Consider the following 16288-nt stretch of genomic DNA (forward strand, 5'->3'; position numbering starts at 1 on the left):
AAAGCAAGGAACAGCAAGCAGCTGACAGGGGCATCCCAAGCCAAACAAAGCCTGAATACCCTTCAGCAGAAAACAGTACTAAACCAACTCCTACTTTAAAGAGAAATAAACAAGAAACACATGTACTACAATGCCATAGGAGTTGAGAGTTTTACATGTACCATTTGTACCTGGCAAAAAAGGAAACATTTCACTTATGCCACTTATTAGTTATCTTTTCAATACCATATGCAGCAGAACAAATTACAGGCATTAACAGGATCCACCTAATTGCATTTTTTGTTCCCCTTTTTGTAAGAGAGACTGTTTTGAATCCAAAATTTCTCAAATGAAGCCTTTCAAAGGCACGGAAGAGGAATGAGAAGGTTTCACCTCTCTTTCCTTTCTCTTTTAATGCTCACCTAATGAGTTCTCTGTTGGTTAAGTTTGCACAGGGCCAGATAGAAAACGCTGCCAGCAACAGAGCAAACGCTGTCTCAACATGCCCAGCAAAGGAGGGGCACAAACAGGGCTCAAAAATCTGCCATACGCTTCTTCTCTTTTACAGGAGTATATATAGTACCTCTTTTTTTTTTTTGCCCAAGGGAAACACAACAACAAGTAAATGAAAAGTGTATCCATTACGTAGCTGGAATATAACATCTGCATATAAAAGATGTTACTTGAAGAAATAATTAAAAGGCTTCTTGCTCGCAACAGCAAGTACAGTTTGTAACTTGTTTCTCTACTGTATCTGCTAGTTAACTCCAAATAGCTCTCAACACACCTTCTGACAAACATTTTTAGAATATTTTTTTATGTGCTTTAAAAATAGATTTCAGTGAGGCCAGTAATGCAAACTTCAGAACAACATATCCAAATACGGAGAGGTAAGCGCAGGCCTCGTCACCACCTCGTCCCGTCTTTGCCCGGTTTTAATACTGATGCTGCTTGCCAACATCCTCCCGCTAAGGAACAGAAGGGCTCATGCCGACAGTTCTGTTAACAGTTTTGTCGGACACGGAAACAAACAGACATACCTCAACTTCCTGTTTACAGTCACCTGAAGAGGCGGCATTTGCTCGAGCTGAACTGATGGCAGAACACATCTGCGGTTTTCTGGGTCATTTCGGTCTCAGCCCAGCGAGGGGCCGCGGGGCCCAGAGCTCCACCAACACCTGGCAGCTGCCCGCTGCAGGACGGTGCTGCTGCTGCAGGCCCAGCGCTGGAGGAGCTGCAAAGGCCTCCCCTGCGACGCCTGGTGCCGCAGCACCTGCGAGGCCGCGCCGTGTGCCCAAGGCCGGCTATGGCCCAGGCTGGGGCAGCGCAAGGGAGCCAGGCCTCATCTGGGAGAACAGAGCTTGTGGCTTCCAAAGCCTTCAAAGGCAAGGTTGCCACCACCACCACGTCTACTTTCAACAGCAATTAGAATATAAATATTTACGCTAAGGAAAGGCTGGTAGTACTGTTATGTGAACATAACAGAATGAACTACGGCACCAGCTTGCGCACTTCGGAGAAGTCTTCACAAAAGAAAAATGTCATTCACCAAGACAGCACGACGACCTTCAGCTTCCCACTGAATTCTGATGATCTGATGACCTAACTTCGGTGATGGCCTATTTGCAACAGATGGAAATACCTGGGGCCATGCCAAGTACAACAGGCGCTAAGCTAAAATTTCAACAGGAAAGTTCTCCTTAATAAGCTACTGATTCTGTGTCTCTACAAAAGATTGTGCCATCACATTTCCAACGTAGTAGTTATAAATTAATGAATAAATCAATCAGCTAATTTTAAGACACAGAGATGAAAGCTACATTCCAAGGACAGGAATAGTTGCGTTACCAGCCTTGAACCTTACAGAGATGTCACCTCTCTGGAGGCCGCACTGTAACTGGTCATACAAACGCATTCCTTCACTTGGGAAAGGACAGATCTTAGAGCACAACCATTAAGCACCTTTGTGAATCTGCAACAGCAGAGAAGGATTCTTGTGGCAACCTCTCTAAAACTTCAGGCTGGAGTCTCTATCAGAAACTAATAGTACTCACAGCTTTTACTTTTCAAGATCCAGCTTCTCTAGACCCATTTGTGTGTGAATAATCAATCATCCTAATGGTGGAGTGCAGGTTTTTCATGCATATGGTAATTAAAGAGCAACTAAACCCACAAATAGGTTACTTAATTAACAAATTCAAGCCTGAAAGATTTAACAGAAAAATCAAGTTGCCTACAGAACTCTTCTTCTCAAATGAAGCTGTAGGGCCGCCCCATGGCATCCCCTCAGCCTCCTCTGCTCTGGGCTATCACACTGCTACCTCCAATTTATTTTTTCTTACGGCAAAAATGTACCTTAGTATATAAATAAAATAGCATCTACCATAAAGGAAGTCAAGCTACTTAAATCACATCAGTTAAAACAGCAGAAGGCAGCCAGCTCCTCTGAGATGTGTTTAATTTACAGTCAGTATAGTTTCGATTCATTTCCCACTGGAAAATATCAATATCGTGGTGATCTGCTTGCCTTCACACTGTGGCAGGACCATTTTAATTAGAGCTCTTAAATAAAATATATACAAATAGCTTCACATAATAGCTAGGCCTATTAGCCTACAGTCTTACATTTAGCATCCATCCATAGCATTACAACAATGACAAGTACATCTGGACAGACACAGAATTTTTAGAATCACACATTCAGGTTCCACGCATAGTTGAGTACTTTATGCACAGAAAGTTTGCTGACATTTCTGCAGACAGAGGTGCACTCGTGCCATTCACAAACCATCAAGACGGACAGACCAAGTCATACACCTGCTGTCTGCGTCTGACAGGATACTGACGGCAAACAGCAACCACAACACATTTAAACACAAAATCTTCATGGTTGATATCCTACAGGACCCAAACCTGTGCCAGTGATATAAGGGAACGAGTTAGAATCATAGAAGGGACCTCAAAGGCCATCCAGTTCCAAGCCGCCTGTCACAGGCAGGGCTGCCAAGTGCTGTAGCAGGCACTGATCAGGCTGCCCAGGGCCCCATCCAACCTGGCCTTCAACACCTCCAGGGATGGGGATCCACAGCTTCTATGGGAAAACCAGAGATGCAAACCAAATTGAAGGTGACATTAACCTGCCTAACTTGAGACCTCGCCCCAGACCTCACAAGAGGTGAAATAATTTGTAGAGTTTTTAGTTAAATGGACAAGCCAGTTATCTTTCACTAACGACTTTCAGTTGACCTTACAAGCAGCACACTGATTCTTCAAGATTAAAGGTGCAAACTGATGTTTGAAAATAATTAGTTCAAGCTACTGCAGCTCCCTCTTCTAGTCCTATGATAAGAATTCACATTTTACATTCATCTGGAATAAAAACAGGACCCCATCCTGTCAGTGTACAGCTAATTAAAATGGCTAAGACCACAGCTACTGTAACCAACCCAAAATAAGCAACGCAAGAGGAACACACAGCTGTAGCTCCCACAAGAACTGTTAGCTTATAGGGGTAGGCACTGAATGCCCATTAACAAAGTGCACACATAAATGCACACATACATTCATTCTATCTGAAGAGAAAGTACAAATCTACACAAATTCTACACTGTGAAATGTTTGACATCCACACATTCTTTGGTCTAGATGAAATGAACTTGATGTTGGCCAGGTGAGATGCACAGCCACCAAATCTCCTAACACACACTCCTAGGTAGAACAAGGAAACAAAGTCAGCCATTAGTGCTGCATCATACAGCGTTTTGGGGTCCCCTTCCAAAGTAATGGAAGGAATATACTATACCTGCAAGGAAAAGTAGAGTAGAAAGCTGATGTGCACTTAAAACCACAGAGCAGTTTCTATTTGTATACCATTTAAGATGCAACTCTTACAAATTTAACACACTACATTGTGAGACCCCACCACACCAAACTGCTTCATATTCACACACACACACAGAATCAATCAATGAAACAACACTAATGGGGAGTCTGAACTCTGGACCTCATTAGCCTGTTCAGCAAGGTCCTTTTCAAAGGAAAAGGCAAACGGAGTCACCGGTACTAACAAGAAAACATCTGCTTACCCCAGCACTGCACAAGAGATTATTCAATGCATTAAAATAGGAAAATATTACATATTAGGCAATACCATATCCTCACATATAGGCATTGTCTCAGCTTGGATTGTCTTCTTTCAAACAGAGCCTCAAAAAGTCTAAAATTAAATGCATAATGAGTAAACTTGTGTACCCATGAGAATGTAAGAGCTACAAGGGCACCAAGCCAGGGGTGCAGCCAGCACAGCAATCCCAGCCAGCAACGGCCTGGAGCAGATGCTCAAGGAAAGTGGAGAAGTAGCAGCTCTGTAACCAGGTTTATTTCCCAGTCATCAAGTATCGGATTCAGCTGAAGTAGAGGAACTTCATGCTAAAACAGATAAAAAGTTCTAATTTGCAGGATCCTTCTAAACGTTATGTTAAACAAAGGAAAAACATTCTGAAGGAACACAGAATTTAAGGTATTTCTCAGATTATTTTTTTTAATATTCTGTAACAAATTTCATTTTACAACCTTTAAATATTACAAATGCCAGACTCTTGCAGCAAAGGATGCAGAAGAACAGCAGTTATTCATCTGTTGGCTGTAACCAACATTTGACTTTGAAATTATTGTTTTGAAATACACTTAAGTGCTTTGAGTCTCAATGGACTACACAACTCCATGCAGATCCTGCTGCCTTAGTTTAAAAAAAAAAAAAAAAAAAAAAAAAAAAAAAAAAAAAAAAAGCCAGTTGATGAATATAAATATAAAAGAGTAGTATGTATGCTGGGAAGGTAATGAAATAAAAGTGGTAGTAAATAATCTGCTTTATTTTCTATTTAGTTATTTACTTTTCCATCTTTGCTCTCCTGTTCAGTGCTGCTATAAATTGCCAAAGGTTTTGTAGCTGGTTGTTATTTAGTTAATGCCTGTTAGCAGAATGCCATTGCACAAGTCTCACAGTTAACAGCTTTCATACTGGGGGAGAAAAGCACTCACTACAGCTCAGTTTTTAGTATTAGAAGGCCTTTTTGCACCCAAGATAGAAAGCTCTAGCAAGGCTACAATTCTGTGCAACACACACCTAACTTCAGCAGGCTGCAGACCATCTCTAAGTTAAGAGAGAGCAGCTAAGAGAGCCTGGATGAGGTGCTGGGCAAGGAGGGACACAGCAGAAGTGACGCCTGCTTATTTCAGTGCAGCGGGGTGGAAAACCTCGGTTAGGAACAACCAAGGATTAGCTCAAATCGAGGCATGGGAAACTGAAGGACTCCCACACCCAGCGTCAGCAGTTCTTGATTTTGTAAAGACCGCCATTCTGTATAGGTAAAGGAAAGCATTCCCCTGCTGGCACACAAGATGAAGCATTTCTGAACTGCTACCACAGTGACAAAATGCAGCTGTAAGGGGGCTGCCATAAGCTTTCATACAATGACATTTTTTGTAGAACACTGTCAGACAATCTCAGCAGATGCAAACCGCCATTCCGAAGGAGCAGGTGACGTGGGGCAGGGCTGCAGAGCGTGGCCCTTCATCTTCACAGCCTCAATCATAACCTGCGTGCCCCAGAACAATCAACACACAGCAGCATCTTCAGAGCTACCAGGAAAAAAGCCCCAGGCACTCATGAAGCAACTGAACACCAACCGCCCTAGAAATGCTCCACTGGTGACAGTATTTGTTCGTACTGATACATTTTGACACTGAAGTTACACCTAAGTGAACTTCTTTCCTATCCCGGTATCCCTGTCAACCACTTCAACTAGCGGAGACTCGTGCATGATGCTGTGTGACCAACAAGTGAAGTCCAACTCAGATTATCTTACTGGAACTCCTAAAATCTGAACGTGTTAGAATAACCTCAGAAATTATGTGATGCCATGCATAAAGCCTTCTTTCCTGTACAGAAATTACCTGGAGTATTACCAGAGTATAATACCCTTTTTCTGTTTTAATTCCAGAAACCAAAACATCAGGAAAACTTCAGAAACTGACACAGGAACACTTGGAATTTCAAAAACAGCCTTATTGTTCTGCAAAGAACTCAAAACAATGCTTTTTTTCTTTTTTTCTTTTTTTTTTTTCTTTTTTTTTTTTTTAAAGTAGCATCTTCTAGAGAAGAGCTGATTTAATTAGAGCAAAATTTCCCAAGTCTCAAAGTAGGCTGTCACCATGATTTATGCTAAGAAACAATGGCAAAACCCATGGAAACTTACTTTTGTTTCTTTAACAGGTAATCTAAATAGCATGGAGGAAATGGACAGCTCACATGTCTGAGAGCCAACCTGAAACTTTTGGATTTAAGGTTTTTCATCTCACGTACAAATACACTCCCAAAAGAGGATGCACATATCAACCACCCTAGATCATTATTTCCAAAACATACTTTTCATTATGTTACCAATCACATGAAGCGTATACAGAAGAAACAGATGGAGGCACCTGCAAAAGCTGCCCGTATCTCAGAGGGAGGTTATGTCAAACAACAGGCCGACAGCTCAGCATTACCACAGGACACAAGCACCTGCGCTACCAAAAGCCCCTTACCTGGGACCTTCTCCACTGCTTATTTCATCTAATTCTGTCCTTTGGTTTGTGAACTCTACAGCCACATCAGTGTGGTGTTTATGCTCTATGACAGTACAAACGTAATTTCATTTTACCATATGCTTAAACTTATTTCTCAACAACAAAGTCTGGTGGTTGCGTTCCCAAAGAACAACAAAGCAGGAACGTTAGCTCTGAGAGCCATCCCCGCATTTATCTTTAGATAGGTGCAACACTAGAGTAGGAATCTACAAAAGACGGTTGGTGAACGGTGCCATGTGTATGCAATACTTCTGCACACAGAACTCCTCCAGTGATTCACTTGTTTGGAAGCCCTCAAAACTGACTGGAATGACATACAATATTTTGTTTTCATTTTTGTGAAAGATACAAAATACTTTCATTTTTAAGCACATCACAATGAAATGGAATTCAAGGAGCTGTCACTGCTCTTAAATTCTTTCAGAGATCGTTGGGTTTGTTTTATTTTGCATCTTTATACTTCCACTGCCATATATGAAAGAGCTTAGTATGCTGTGTTCCACAGGAACAGGCTAACAGAAGTGATTACAAGTTCATTAGTTCTCACCATTTAGATTTACCTTTGTGATACACAAAGACACGAATATTCAATTCACGTGTTCCATGATAACAAAACTGCCAATGCGAGATGATGCAGACCACGTTGCTTAGGAATGAAAAGGTTTCCTTTAGGAAGGCTGCAGCCTTTTTTTTTTTTTAATTTATTTTGCAGGAAAAGAACAATCAACAACAAACGGAAAGTCTCCTGTTCACATTATCTTTCCAGCAGAGATGGCATGAACAAATAGCGTCAATTGAGATATAGATAATTTCTATTTGGACACATACAAAGCAAATGTTTTTGAGCACCTTTTTTCATTTTAAGTGCAGCATAGTGACAGCCTAAGACTTATCAGACCACTTACGTGCTGTAACAAGGCTTTGTTGAAAGTAAGATTTGTTAAGACTGTTTGCACGCAGGCAAACAGAAACCTAACCTTCCCCCCCCCAACAGCTTCTTCCCTGTTTCATAGCCGAACATCTCCTGAGCAAACAGCAACGCCTGGCACCGCGCAGCACGGCTCCTCCCTTCCCCTGACCTCTGCCACCTCTGACCCTGCTTGGCACAGAGCCGAGCAGCCCTACCTTCCTGCCTGCGGCGGCTCTCCCCTGCTCCCGTCCCCGCAGCCGGCTCCAGCGAAGCGCAGGACGCTCACCGACCCACCTGAGGCTGTGCAGGCTGCCGCCGTGCATCCTGAGCTGCTGCCAGCTGACAGACACGGCACTCCAAGCGAGCGCCGCAGAGCTCTCCCGCCGAGCGCTCTGATGCAAAGCACTGCTAAGGGAAGGGAGAGGTGCTCTGAGCTCCTATTTACAAATAGGACAAGCAGCAAAGGCTGGCCAATTATACAGCCTACACAGTATCTACGAAGCTTTTGCTTCACGGATCCAATAGCTACAGGGTAAATTTCACTCACTGCCCATAATTATTAGCCTGTGGTTGCATAAACAGTAACTACATTAAAAATCCCCCCATTGAGCTGTGATGCAGACAACAAGTTTCAGCTCGTATGTCTTCAAAGGCCTTACAACAGATTTCTTTCTTCCCTTTAATAACAAATCACAATACTGATCAGAGTTAGGTTAGCCATGGTTTTGATTTAAGGTTCACAGAAACTCACTACGTTTCAGTTAAAGCACCCAGGTAACGTCTCATATAAAGAACAGATCCCACTAATGGAAGAGGAGAAGAGAAGAGAAGAAGGGTTAACTTCAGTTCTTCTTAAGAATGGATCAATCCCTTTCAAAAAGTAATAACTTGTGGTTTTATTCTGTGCACTAAAATAAAGGCATAGTTATACTGACTGAAAAAGCCAATTAGCACAAGGTCAGCTGGTCTTTGTTTTCCTGTGCTATGCAAAATTAAAGAACAAGGGGTGGGAAGGAAGATCCATGAGAGATGACCATGGAGACATTCTGGAAAAAGAACAGTATTTAGCTATTTTTTCCTTCTGTAACTACAGAAGGTGATAGGAGTAGTTTATTAAGCTCTTCTGTTTGGAGGGAAGAAAACAATAATGGGGAAAAAGATGCACGCACATCAAAAGTACCTGAACTTAAAAACAAACAAAACCAACAACAAAACTGTTCAAAGTCATCCTGTTTAAAAACACTAAGAGTGGATTTTCCCTCACTTTCCGATTTCCCTAGCTTGCTGCTTTGCCTTCCTTTGCCTGTACGAGAGGGAAGCGACAAGGTCCGGGAAGGTGAAGGCGGCAGTGAGCTGCCCTCGGCTCGCTCCACCACGGCTCCCGGCAGCCGCAGCAAACCAGCCCGACTGGTTGGAGCCGCGGCCCTTCGGCAAGAGCTGACTCAGAGCAGAGCTGCACGTCACCTGCCGGGCTCCGGGCCTTGGAGCGCAGCTGAAGGGCTGCCAGTTGCCACGGAGGGAACTTCCACCTTAAGCCTCTCCTTTCAGTGATAGTTTCGGGGCCTTCGTTATTCAAAATGAAATAAACAAGCAAAACAACAACAAAAACGTCACATCAGTTGACTGAAAATGAAGCAGTACTTCCCTCTTCCTGAATAGCACGTGGCTCCCCTTCCTCGGGGGAAGGAGCGAGCTGCTAAGGGCGAAGACGAAGAGACAGCCAGCGGGAGAGGAGCTGAGGCCCGGAGGCCAAAGCTGGCTGCAGCTGACATGAAGCCATGCTTCGGTCTGCTCACAGCACAGCCCTGGAAGGTGACTGGGGGCAGCTCCTGGCTGCCCTCATTGCCCCCCACTCCTTCTGTGAGCTTCACGCAAAAGAGAACAGGCAGGTGTTCTGCCGCACAGCAGGGCACTGGAGGTCATTCCACACACCTCAGGCCAACAAGGCTGCTAGCAGCAGAAACCGACCCGCAGCCCTCTGTGCTGCACCCCAGCCACTCCCTGCCAGCAGGGCTCAGGGCATGGCAGAGCAGCAGAGCAGTGCCACGAGCCGTGCCCACACCGTGTCACACCCAGCTCCCCATCCCCGCACACACACTGCCATGCTCGCTCAGCTCCACACCGCCGTAAGCCTCAAAGCAGTTCCCATTTCTCTTGGAGCGACAGTTCACATCCAATCCACAGGGAGTTGCTATCTTATTTTCAGTGAGGGTCGGGGGAAGGGAGGAATTAAAGAAAAAAAGAAGGAAAATCAGAAACTAAGGCAAACACTCCTGAAAATTCCAGAAGTTGGAGCCACTGCAGCAGGAGTTAATCACAGAGATGCACAGTGCTTTTTATACATGGCAACAAAGCCCTTTTTCTGCAGTAACTCTTACAAGATGTTTCCCATCAAATGTTTCTGTTCCCGCTGCTGCTCCCAGCTCACCTTTCCAGCTGTCCTTCACCCCAGGGCACAGCCAGGGCCGCCCTCGGGTTCAGAGCAGCAGCCCAGCACAGCAGGTGACAAAGGGCCTCATCGCCCCAGGGCTGCTCTGCTCCAGGAGCCCTGGGAGGAATCCGAGTGAGAGAAGCTTCTGGCACACACAGGTGCTAACCTGGACACTGACTTGATTGAAAATACTAAGAACACAAATGGGAGATGAGAGCAGTGCAAAACACAGCTGACATCAGGCTCACAAGTACCTCTTCTCAAGCACCAAGAGCTATGCCTGCTTTTCAGGAGACTTCTCTACGTGGTATCACAGTGATATCACTATATTCTGGTAACAAACCCAATCGTTGTTCATGCTTGTAACAACAGCCTCTTCCTGCTCACCCTAGAACAGGTGCTTTCTTGCACCCAATAAAGAAACAACCAGAGAAACACTTGCAGAAATTGCTCATTTTCAGCACAACTGAAAAAAATAAATGAATAAAGCCAACCAAAATCAAGGCAGTACTCACAAAGCCATTCAAAGTTGCTGAAGTTACCATAGCCATCCAACCTCTGTGTGTATATTTTAAAGACATAAAGTAAAGCAGAGATGCAGAAATGCTTATTTATGCTTCCCATCGGTGGGAACACAGAGCAGCCCATTGCCAGCACCGACCACTCGACACCACTCATTAATGAAGGCCACTGGCATTTTTACAAAGCACACATCAACATTCAACCTACGAGATAACTCAAAACATGCTGTACTGATGCCCTGCTGGTAAATGAAGCTACTAGGAGCAAAATAACACATCAGACCACTCTCCTTGTTAACACTGCCTTACTGAACTCGCTCATCTATTATAACAGGATCCTGCACAGTATTATTAAAGTAGATAATAATAGCAATCAACAGCACAGCTTTCGGCTTTTCCTTTCCATGCTATTGTATGTACACACACATGCCCTAAGAAGAACTGGGAGGAGTTGATTGGATTGGATGATATTGCAGGTCTTTTCCAACCTTGGTGTTTCTGTGATTCTGAGTGCTGCCTGCTTACAAGGGAATACAGCAGGACTTCCACTACCGATCCCACTACCTGCCTACACCTCACAAGACAGAAGGAAAAAAGACATTCGGGTCGGTGCTTAACCAGGTCCCACGGACAGCCGCTCCCCAAGCAGCAGGACGGACCCTGGCCAGCAGTACAACGCCAGCAGCCGAAGGGGAAACCGTAACTATCGCCGCGTTCTCTTGACCTCTAAAGTGCAAATCACTCCTAAAAAAAAACAAAGAAACCAAAAAAAACACAACAACACAGAGAGAGAACGCCGAAACGTCACGGAAGCATGCAGCGCTACCGCAGAGCCGACCACACCTTTCGGCCAGCCCTCCATCCCGGCTCAAAGGTCCGCGCGCGGCGCCGCGCTCAGATGGCGCCCAACGCCCGCACGTGCCCGCGGCGCTCCGCCTCAGCGCCCGCCCAGGGCCTCGGGGCTCCGCGCTGCGACGGACGGAGCCGGGCGGGGGGCAGCGGAGCTCGGGGGCCGCGGCGGCCGGCCCGCCGCGGCCCCGAGCTCCGCTGCCTCCCGCCCGAGGCTCGCCTCTCCCCCACCCGCTCGCTCGCTCGCTCGCTCGCCCGCTCACTCGCTCACTCACCGCGGGCGGCGGCGGGCGCGGCCGCCCCCTCAGCCGCGGCGGGCCCTAGCCCGGGGTCTCCATGGTGGCGGCGGCAGCAGCGCTGCTGGCGCCGCCGCCCGCTCCGCCTGGCCGCGCTCCACCTCCCCGCCGTACGTCACGCGACGCCCCGCCCTCCGCCCCGCTCCTATTGGCCCGACTCGAGGCGGGGCGGCGGAGGATTGGTTGACGCATCGCGCCGAGCCGGCCAATGGCGTAAGGAGTTGAGGTTGCTATGGTTACCGATGCTGTTAGGCGGGTGATGGGGAATGCCGGCAGTGCCCCGCGGAGGCGCGCGGCAGTGAGGACGGTTTGCGTGTGTCTGCTCTGACGTTCGGTCCGCGCTGCTGAAGGTGCCGCGAACCTCTGCTGAGAAAGGAAGGGCAGCTGAAGTGCCGCTGCTGCACTCGTAAGCCCGGAATTCATCTTCGTTACCCGCTTGGAAAGTCGTCTCCTACCCCTGGAAGATTCTGGTGTGATGTCTGTGATAGCCGTTGCCATTTGCATGGATTAAGTAAGTGCTGCTGCTTGTGCTAAACGCAAAGCTCTTGGCATATGTAAGTCTTGGTTCCTGGCTGCCCTGAGCATCCCATTATTCATACTGTGTTACACACAAAATGTTACCAAACCAGAATGGTGACCTCCTTCTAGGAAACAGAGTCCAGAGGAATAAAAGCCTAATCTTTGTAAAGGAAGAATTAGCAAGGGTGGAATAAGAACATAGAATCATAGAATGGCTTGTGTTGAAAAGGATCACAATGCTCATCCAGTTCCAACCCCTGCTATGTGCAGGGTCACCAACCACCAGGCCAGGCTGCCCAGAGCCGCATCCAGCCTGGCCTTGAAGATAAAAAGTGGGGGGAAGGGTCAAAACAGAGAGAAGAGCAAAAGAGTAGGAGAAATAAGATGCAAGATCAGAAGAACAGACCTAGAATAAAGGGATGAGAGAGCACAGAACCTCTGAGAGTGATGACTTACATTGCCTGCAAGGTTGCTTCACCCAAAGGTGCACTGGATTAATTAGATCAACTTCCAGTCTAAACTGGATATAACCTATAATTTGGATGTTGCTACACTGGCCTGGCTTCTGCAGATGACAGCGTTTAGAAAATGAAAAAGCTTACTCGCCTCGCTTGGCAAACGGAACATTTCTGAGCGTTATTGTTGTGAATACAGAAGGCACAGTCTACTGGCAGGCTGTGAAAGGTGGCTTAATGCCATCTCTTGGCCTTTCAGATTCTGGGTGGCTCCAGGTGGACAGCTGCAACCTTCAGTGTTATTTGGAACAGGCTGTTCCATGTGCCCTGTCTCCCTGCAGAACCACTACACTCAGAGTTCTCTCTGTATTTTGGAATTTACAGCTGGGGCTAGATGGGAGTGAGGAACAACAGCAAGAATGAGAAAATGCTCTTCAGCCAGTTTATCTTAGCAAGATAGAAATACAAAGAGTTAAAAAATAGCTTTTTTTGAGATCCTATAAGATTTTCAAATATATTGAATGACTGTCAGTGAAGAACAGCAATTTCATTCTAATTGGTATTAGTCATGCTTTTCATATTTATTTTGGCACTCACAGCAGCCATTGCGTTATCTAATTTGACCACTGTGTATCACAAGTCATCAATTCCCACCCATCTATCCCTGTACTGAGCCCCGTAGGGACAAAATGTGGAAAAGCATCTGAGTTTGACTTTCAGTAAAAAGAGCTTGATTCTCCTGATTCCATTCTTCTTATTCCATTAGCTAGTAGTTGCCTTTATTAAATACACATTTAAACTCTTACAGCAATTTTGGGATCAGCAACAAACAAGTACTGTTTCTTTTTATCTTTTTATTTTTCAGAATGTGACTTGGAAGTAAGATTTCTTTCTCATTCTCAGTATCATCTGGAAAGTGCCAATTCCATTATGTTTGCAAATCTTTTTAAAAAAATCTAATGGCATATTTTCCTTCTGAAACTTCCTTGTTTCTTATGAGCCTTGAATCTGTTCTCTTAAAAGGTTTATGCTTGTTCTCCAGCTTTTTAGGCACACAATTTACTTAACGGATATTTTGCTGCTGCTGTGCTCCTTCAGTCTTTCAAGTCATTAGTATGTTTTTCTGCTTCATTTAATCTATCCTGAAATTAATCCAATTTATCTTTTTTTTTGTTTTTGTTTTTGTTTTGGTTTTTAGTCCTGCTGCTATGTCCTGTCTGGATGACCTGCAGCATCCTCCCACCACAATATCTCTTGTGTGAACTTTTCATAGAATCGTAGTATTGCCAGGGTTGGAAAAGAGCTCCAAGGTCATCTAGACCAGCTATCCATCTACCACCAATTTTTCCCCACTAAATCATATCCCTTACTACAACATCTAAACGCTTCTTGAACACCTCCAGGGGCAGTGACTCAACCACCCACCCTGGGCAGCATTCCAGCACCTGAATGCTTTTTTGGAGAATAAATTGTTCCTAACATCCAACCTGAACCACCTGTGGTGCAACTTGAAGCCATTCCCTCTCATGCTGTTGCTAGTTAAGCTGGAGAAGAGGCCGACCTCCACCTCGCCACAACCTCCTTTCAGAAGTCGTCGAGAGCAATAAGGCCTCCCGTGAGTCTCGTCTTCTGCAGGCTGAACAACCCCAATTCTTTCAACTGCTCCCCATAAACGTGCACAGCTCCATTGCCCTTCTCTGGACATGTTCCAGGGCCTCAATATCTTTCTTGTAGTCAGAGGCCCAAAACTGAACACTGCACTCGAGGTGCAGCCTCACCAGAACTGAGTACAGAGGGGCGATCACCTCCTGCTCTGCTGGCTGCCCTATTTCTGATACAAGCCAGGACAGCATTGGCCTTCTTGGCCACCTGGGCACACTACTGTGCCGAGCATCAACCAACACCCCCGGGTCTGTTTCTTCCACATGGTCTTCCAGCCACTTTTGACCAACCCTCCCCTAGAGACACCACAGTCAGCTCCCTGCAGCTCAGACCTCCCCAGTGCAGGGGCTCTTCTCCTGCCTGCCCATCTCTCCTGAGCAGCCTAAGCCACCAGTCTCAGCCCTGCAGCAGTGTGAGTTGTCCTGCTATCTCTCACTGAGCCTGCGGTATCATAACCCTAAGACTGGGCCAAAAATTCCAGTTTCCCTTGCTCATTTCCAATGCTACGTGCATTTGCGTAGAGGAGCAGTATGAGGAGCAGTTCAGTTTGTTTGGCCCAGAGAAGAGGAGCCTGAGAAGCCCACAGCTCCTCACAGGGAGTGGAGAAGCAGTGCTGAGCTCTGCTCTCTGGTGACAGCAACAGGGCCAGAGGAAACAGCTCGGAGCTGCATGTGGAGGGTCAGGTGGGAGTGAGGGAAAGGCTTTGCTCCAGAGGGCAGTGGGCATGGCCCCGAGCTGCTGGAGCTCAGAGAACATTTGGACAGCACTCTCAGCCATAGGGTTGTGTTCAGGTGGTGCTATGTGGGGACAGGAGTTGTGTTTGATGGTTCTTGAGGGTGCCTTCCTACTCAGGATACTCTGTGATTCTATGATGTTCACAGTCCTTGCAAAACATCATCATGCCTATCTTTAATTTGAGAGATAGTTTCTCTTTTTTCAAGATCACCCTTGCTTTCTTATTTGAGGTAAGCACACAGGAACCATGGCTTTGCTTAGAAAGTGGAAGCTGTTGCCACAGAAGTGGGAGCTGTTGCTCCTTGGAAATGGAGGACTGGGAAGATCAGTACTGGGCACAAAAACAGTGTTGTCTTTGTCTTTTTTTGTCTTTTTTTTTTTTTCTGGAAACTGTTTAGTGCTGTCTCTTATCTGTAATTTCTTACAGATGCTGAAATTACAAAGGTTTGGAAAAAAATTACTGGGGAAGAGTAATGTTCATGGCAAGGCTACTGAACAAATGAGCAGCTGCTTAGCATTCACAATGGAAATCATTCAGATGTGTGGGGCTTTCCCCCCTCATCACTAAAACCTACAATTTGATTTTAAAAGTTACTGCAAAGCATTGTGTTGATGTCACAACAACTCAATCATGATACAGTTGACTTTGGGTAGCTTCTAAACTGTATTTGCATCTGGTTTTAGAAAGCAGTGTGCATTCCCATGCTTCTTTTGTTGTAAACTGAGATGTGGGAACTAATAGAAGATGTATTCCTGGAAGAGTCATGGAGTGACATCTTGCCGTTTCAGCGAGGGGTTTTTACAGAAATATGTAGTCTTGTATGGAGACATATCACATCATTGCTCTGTCTTTGGTATGGATTTCTCCTTCTCCGTTTAAAAACAAGTAAATGAGGAAAGCTGTTTGGATGACACCAAGTTATTTGCATTTCCTTTTTTCTTCTTCTTCTATTTCCGTGGTTTTGCAGGGTCTAGAATCAGAAGTTCATACCTGGTGCTTCAAGCACTTGTCATGATCATTAAGCTTCTCAAGGCACAGCCTCTTCAGTCTGGCTGAAGCCTAGGTGTGATGGAAAGGGGAAGTGCTATCCTGTCATGTTATCTCTCTAGCTTTCATTGTGCCAGCAAGCACGATTGCACAGCTGTGCAGTCAGCTAGGTTGGAAAATTGATCCAGTTTTCCCCAAACTCTCCACAACATAGCTTCTTTTTCAGTTGTATCAATGTCCTCGTCCAGCTCGCTGTTCTGGCTTTCAGTGCCCACACTGAAGCAGTGGGCAAGTAGCCATGTGTAGAGTGGAT

The 16288-nt window shown here is 45.7% G+C and overlaps 2 protein-coding genes across 3 annotated transcripts in view; one reads left to right on the plus strand and one right to left on the minus strand.

Annotated features, from left to right (window-relative positions):
* PKP4 (plakophilin 4) overlaps positions 1-11704 on the minus strand; it is a 79454-nt gene extending 67750 nt beyond the window's left edge. For both annotated transcript variants that reach the window (XM_048953689.1, XM_048953688.1), the window contains exon 1: positions 11596-11704. The gene's annotated coding sequence lies outside the window, so the exon portion shown is untranslated. The remainder of the gene's footprint in view (positions 1-11595) is intronic.
* A 281-nt stretch (positions 11705-11985) lies between these two features.
* CCDC148 (coiled-coil domain containing 148) overlaps positions 11986-16288 on the plus strand; it is a 57186-nt gene continuing 52883 nt past the window's right edge. The window contains exon 1 of the mRNA XM_048953602.1: positions 11986-12127. The gene's annotated coding sequence lies outside the window, so the exon portion shown is untranslated. The remainder of the gene's footprint in view (positions 12128-16288) is intronic.

Source organism: Lagopus muta, chromosome 8, assembly GCF_023343835.1.
Source record: "Lagopus muta isolate bLagMut1 chromosome 8, bLagMut1 primary, whole genome shotgun sequence".
Taxonomy (NCBI): Eukaryota; Metazoa; Chordata; class Aves; order Galliformes; family Phasianidae; genus Lagopus; species Lagopus muta.